Source organism: Alligator sinensis, unplaced genomic scaffold (assembly GCF_000455745.1).
Source record: "Alligator sinensis unplaced genomic scaffold, ASM45574v1 scaffold198_1, whole genome shotgun sequence".
NCBI classification, from domain to species: Eukaryota; Metazoa; Chordata; order Crocodylia; family Alligatoridae; genus Alligator; species Alligator sinensis.
Genome location: NW_005841906.1, coordinates 164,881 through 171,534, shown reverse-complemented (window position 1 = coordinate 171,534; position 6,654 = coordinate 164,881). Strand labels below are relative to the sequence as shown.

The window sequence follows — 6,654 nt, the reverse complement described above, 5'->3', positions numbered from 1 at the left end:
GGGAAAGAGAAGAAACAATGACGTGACCTCTAGCCCTTTATTTATGACAACTTTCTTCCAGTGATCCATGCCCACTTGTGCTAGAGGGATGGTGCTAATTCTACTCTTGACACATGGAACAGACAGTCCTGTCATCACATTTTCCAGTCTCTCAAACATTTGCCTGTTTCTACTACCTGCCACCAGCCCAGCAGCTTGGATCCCTGCCAGTAGAAGTTGCTGAAGCCTGGTCCCCTTTGGTTTCAAATGAGTTTTTAGTATTTTATAGCAACAGTTGCAAATACCAGATAAGTAGTAGCTTAGGTCCCAAATTCACATAATCGCTAAGCATAGCCAATTCTTATAGGTGATGACTGTTGTGAACTAAACTGGTGGCCAAAAGTGTCCAATGCATAACAGTGGAGAGTTAATCTGTGTAGCTTCTGCTTCAGGTAGCTATTGCCCAGTTATTCTTGCCTCAGTCACCTCTAGGCTGGATTGCTGAAACCTGCTCTGAACTGAGGCTGCCATCAAAGACTATTCAAAAGCAGTATCTGTATGGGTTCTTTCTGCCATGAGCAATATCATTCCTGTGCACCATGCCCCATTCTGTTTATCATTTGCTTCAGAGCAGCTATGATCTAGAGATGCATCAGTATCCTGGGGCTTCTCAGCTTCAGAAACAGCCTCTTTCTCTTTGCCCTGCTGCAGTGGTTGAGATCAGGTTGGACATTTCTATTAATGGTTACTAGGACTGAACTTTTCTGGGACTGGCAATAGTGTTGAATTCACAGCTAAGGCTCCACACTTTTAGGAATTCATTGCCACAGTTTCCTTGCAAAAGGCAGAGTTGGTAGCCTTAAGGGTACAGTGCTCCATTGCACATTTGTACATAGCGCAAGGAGGAGAGGCCTAGGCCACTAGGGCTGAGGAAACCCTGCTTTCTCTGTTTGCATCAAATCAACTGTTGCTGGTTTGTTTGGAAGTTGAAGAGTTAAAAAACACAGGACAAGGAGGAACCTCCTAGGTTATCAGATCCAGTGCCCTGCTATCACATTCTATAATCTTTTTCACAAACTGATCAATCTCCATCTTCCGATGGGCTAGGTGAGGTGATTTGCCCCAAGGACTCCCATTAGAAGGCTCTTTTGAAATCTCCTGTTATGATGGTTAGAAAGTTTCCTCCAATTTCTAGTCTAAATCTATTAGAGCCAGTTTGTACCCATTTGTCCTGGCCAATGTTTTCCATTATCTTCCCTTCCCTGATGTTTAAATGCCTATCCACTGGTGCATTCATAGAAAGCAATCATATCCTCTCAGCCTTTGTTTTGCTAAACTAGGAAATCCAGGCTCTTTTAGTCTCCTCTCATCAAATATGCCCACAATCATCCAAGTAGCCTCTTAGCTTGACTTTTCTTAAACATGGATAACCAGAATTATACACAGGGTTCCAGAGGCAAACTCAGTTCTTTCTCAGTGCCAGTGTGCAAAGCACTATCTCCTCAGGAAATAACTCCAGTGATATATGCTATGATACCATTTGCATTTTTCATGGCTACCTCCATGAACTCAGGTATTAACTCAAAGTCGTCTCTCTGATTCATACATGCAGGTCTTTCTCCTCCTCCACTTGCTGCTCACTGACAAGCCCCCAGCTCATAGTTGAAGCTATTGTTATTAATTCCTTAGTGCATGACTTTGCACTTTGCTTTATTAAATTGCATCTCATCTCTATTACTCAAGTTTTCAAAGTAACCCAATGGTTTGGGCAGTGGCTTTTACTGTTTCAGCCCTCACTAAACAAGGGACATTTAAATGTTTCTTCATTTAACCTGAAGTTTCAAAAAATATTCTCATTTCTGCTTGAACGAAAATATTTTAATTTCCTCCTAACTGAGGAAGAACAGTTAAATAGCAAGAGTTGAGAAGTTCTCCCCTTATATCCTTTATCTCCCTGGACATGCCCAATAAAATTTCCTTTGTGATTTGGGAGCAGCCTATGAGCAGTTACAAGGCAAAAATCAAATATTTGATATCCTTACTCCTACAGGTAAGATTATAACTCTTCTATTTAACTTTCCTGGTAGATTACCTGTTAGCTACACTTCCTTTCTTGTCCTAGTAGTATTGTAATCAAAGTGTGTATGTTCAATAGGTATCTCAGCTTCTCTGATCACCTAACACAGGGGTTCCAAAAGTTTTTATGCTGCAGCCTCACAGCCCGGCAAACCGCAGCCCAGCCGTCACAGCCAAATGCAGCCAGAATTTCCATCCAGCAGACAGGTGAGGATACCCCTGCTCCCCAGGTTGGTGTGGGGCAAACCCTGCGCTGCTGCAGTCCCTACAGAAGGAGCCATGGCATCTCCGCCCCGCTCTGGGGGGCCACGGTTTGCTGGTCCACAGCCACTTCCAGTCTGGCAGCTGACTCGCCCGGGGATTGAGAACCCCTGACCTAACAGATACCAGTTTCTCTTTTGTTATTGCATCTATATGAGATGGGTTTTTTTTAGCAACTAATTTTAGTGATTAATTTTGTACGCTAGAATCCATAACAGTGATGGCCACACAAGCATCTCACTTCAAACCTAACTCCCCACACCTTGCTATTGCAGTCCAAGTCTCAGCATGAAGTTCCCTTGATGCCTCTTAAGTTTTATCCACAGGAAGGTCATCTAGTTCAACTCCCCACCAGAAGCAAGATCATCCCTATTCAAATCATCCCATATAAATGCTTGTCTAACTTATTCCTAAAACTACACAATCAACTTTGTCACAAACAAAAGGCATGTTGCCCAAAAATACTAAGAGCACCCTAACCTGCTACACAAAGCAAGGGGACAAGGGCTGTCAGTGTCCTGCTACTGCAAGAGTTGTTAAAATACATTCAAGAGATCTAAGCAAGAGAACTACAGTTCCTGCTGCAGAAGAAAGCAACCCCACCCCCTACAATCTGTACTAATCTGACCAGTGGGTAATTCCTTCCTTCCTTCCTGATCAACATAATCCATGCCCTATGGACTCTGACTGGAAATTGAGTCCAAGTTGTGATCTGCCTATATCGGCTCACAAAGCCACACCTGAGAAGTAAACATGCTGCCGTGAGCTGTCCATCTGTAGTATTAGCTATGATATGATAGCATGGCAGTTTGGAATGTCAGGCCATCCCACGTGGAACTCACTTAATTCAGCAGCCTAATAAATCTCTCCCAGATACCATTAAATAGTATTTCACTATATACTATGTGCCATAATGATGAGGAAATCTGTGCTCCTGGCCTAGAGAACTGAGGCAAGCAATCTGAGACCTGTAACAGGGTCCTTGCTCCAGAGGTGGCCATCTGGCCCCTGGAGTATCCCCTTAGCCCTTGGCCTCCACCTCTCAAGTCAAATTCCCCTTCCCTTTCCTGCCACGTCTTCTTCGTATTAACCTCTAGAAGATCGGAGGCTGCCCCAGGGTTTCCCCAAGCCTTAAGGGCTAATTGCAGGGCTTCATCTGCTCCTACATCACTCCCCATGCCTTACAGGTGTTATCACTCCCTGATGTTCATTCAACTTCCAGGATGGCCTGCTCCTCCTGGGCACTTCACTTCTCTTGGCTACTCCCAAGTGCAGCCTTCCTCCCTGGAGTCACCCTTTACCCCTCTTGGGCTTCAGGCCCCAGCCTCTACCTCCACCCCACACAGACTCTCAGATCTGCTGGTCCTATATGTGGCTCCTCTCTGGGCTCACAGACCCAGTGGTCCCACTCTCAGCCCCTCTCTGGGCTCCCAGACCCTCTGGTCCCACTGTCCAGAGTTTACCCTAAGCTCAGTTGTGAAGGCAAAAGCCCTGATGCCCAGAGCTCCTCTTCCTGTGGCTCCCAGAGCTAGACTGCCTGACCAGCACAAGTCCCAGGCTTATATGGCTCAAGCCCAGCCCCCATGCTGGTCACGTGCTTCTCAAATCAGCCCCTGCCACACCTGCAGGCTGCTTCTCAAGCAACCTCTCAAAGCGGCAGGCATGTCAAGTGCCATGTCACAAAATCCCAGAAATGGATCCTGTAATGTTTGCAGTGGGGATCAAAACTGATAGAGATGCAATTATTTTTGCTTTGTTGGACTGTCCCAATACATATTTTCATGTTGAGCACGAAAGGAGTTTTACAAGTGTGTGACTCACCCAAGTAGAGTAAAATGTTTTCCAGGTGAAATCCATTCTCTTTATAGAGTACCAGAGCAAGACCAATGCACCACTTACAGTCTGCTCAAGACAAACTGTAGGGGGGACTGAGGAGGCTTATGATTTCTGTGGTGGCCTTCTACAGGGGGTGAATTTAATTATCTACATGTAAACATATATATAAATATAAATAAATTAATGCCCTTCTCAGACCCACTCTCCTTAATGTCCTACTTAAGGGTATTAAGTTACTATGTTGATGAGTACAGTATAAGAACTAGAATAGAATAGAATAGAATAGACTTATGAGCAACTTACTAGGCTTGTGCGCAGCAGTTAGTATTCGCTTTGGATTCCGATTCAGCCGATTCAGGGGACAGTGATTAGATTTGGTGATTCGAATCACTGTCCTGAATCAGTTCAGATTAGTCTGATTCAGAGATTTGGTCGCAGCTGAATCAGCCGAATCTCTTGACTTGCAGGCAACAATCCTGTTAGTACAATCCAGGGTGCTATTTTTTTTCCAATAGGAGCACATTATTGACTCTTATTCAGCTTGTGGTCTGCTATAACTCACAGGTCCTTTTCTTCAATGCTGCAGCCTAATCAGTCATTCACCAATTTGTATGTGTGCATTTAATTACTCCAGCCTAAGAATAGGATTTGTCAATTGTCCTTAATGAATTTAATTCCATAAAATTTGGACCATTTCTCCAGTTCACCAAGGTCATTCTGAATCCTAATCCTTTCCTCCAAAGAGTCTGCATCTCCATCCAGCTTAGTGGCATCTGCAAATCTGCTAACTGTGCATTCAGTCCCATCCTCTAAGTAATTAATGAAGCTATTAAGGTGCACCAGACCCAGGACAGATCCCAGGCTACCCATCAAATGTATTTCAAATGAGCTGATCCATTGGTTTACTCTGTTGCATGTAAGATGAAGGATCCTTGTTCTCAATATAATTGCTCAGCCCCTTGTGCTAGCAGGGCAGCACATGTGAATAAAATGCCCTATTGTGTGTGTCATATAAGGATTAGAGCATGCCCAGAGCATTTTAGTGATCCCACCCCCCTCCCACCCGTGATCAGTAAAAGAATGGCATTAACTGAAAGAACCGTGTGACTTAAGATTTTCAAAGAGACTAGGGGGAATCCCAAGGAAGGCCCTGAAAAATAACATAAAATGTTAGATACAGACTAACCTTGTGATTTAATGCTTCATGCTTAGCTGCCACCCCCGGGCACGTATTACCAGGCCTCTCTACCCAGTCCAGGTTTGGCTTGCAGGGATAGCTGAGTGATTTTGAGTTTCTTTTGTGGCTCAGGAAGTTTCCTGTGCAGTCTCTTGAGCTGGCAGCCTGACAGAGCAGTTAGGCATTAATTTGTGTGGTTTTATAATTGATGTACATGTACCTGAATGTTACAATAGCAATTTTCACCACAAAAAAGAAAGTGCTCTAAGAAAAGCCCCGCTCATTTCCTGAACCACAAGGGAGCAGTTTGGGTCACACAAATGACTCAGCACATGGTTCAGGTTGACTGTGGGATTCTGGCATCAACCTGGTGATTTTTCAGGGTGTTGTACACGTGATGGGGGTTTAATCCCCAGGGTTTATTTTATGCCTCTAAATTGAAACAATAGGTTTTTAACTGAAACCCACTGTTTCAATTTTCTGTCACATTATGGCGAGGGGACCAAAGGGCCAGATCCCTCTTTTTTTCTCCGGCAGAGCCTGCCTGCCTCACAGCTGGGGGGCGAGCTGCCAGGGGGCCAAGAGGCCCCTGAGCTGCGGAGGGCCCCGGTCCTTCCCTCCTCAGCAGTGGTGCACCCCCGGGCAGGCTGCTAGAGGGCTGGTGGCTGGCCCAGCTCAGAGGCAGCACTGGATCCAACTCTTCCCTGAGCCCTCTGGGGCTTCCAGTGCTCTGTGCATGGTTCCCACCACCTTCCCGCTGCCTGGGACCACCCGGGAATGGGCTTGCTTGCCCCTGGGGCAGTGCAGGGAGGTGGCAGGAGGGTGGCTGGGTGTGCTGGTGGCCGGAGAAGGTGGCAGGGATGGTGCATAGTGCACTGGATGCCTCCCAAGTCCGAGTTTCCCCAAGCTCACCCAAGCTTCCAGCACCCCGTGCACTGTCCCCACCACCTTCTCCTGTCACCACCACACCCAGCCACCTTCCTGCTATCTCCCTGCACTGCCCGAAGGGGAAGCCAGCCCATTCCTGGGCAGTCCCAGGTGGCAAGAAGGCAGCAGGGACAGTGCATGGGACACCAGCAGCCCTGGCAGACTTGGGGAGAGTTGCATCTGACCGGGTGCTGCCTCCAAACTGGAACAGCCCCCAGCACACTAGCAATCTACCTGGGCAGCCCTGGGTAGTGCCACTGCCAAGGAGGGAAGGACTGGGGTCCCACTGTAGCTCAGGGGCCTCTTGCCCCCCGGCAGCTTGCTCCCTGGCTGAGGGAGAAGCAGGCAGGCTATACACACTAAAAAAACAAAAAGGGATCAGGCCCCTTGCAGCTTCT

General features: G+C 46.7%; 1 long non-coding RNA gene across 2 annotated transcripts in view; it reads right to left on the bottom strand.

Annotated features, from left to right (window-relative positions):
• LOC112549422 overlaps nucleotides 1–5,476 on the bottom strand; it is a 26,375-nt gene extending 20,899 nt beyond the window's left edge. For both annotated transcript variants that reach the window (XR_003092827.1, XR_003092826.1), the window contains exon 1: nucleotides 5,339–5,476. This is a non-coding gene — a long non-coding RNA (uncharacterized LOC112549422). The remainder of the gene's footprint in view (nucleotides 1–5,338) is intronic.
• Nucleotides 5,477–6,654: the final 1,178 nt, after the last annotated feature.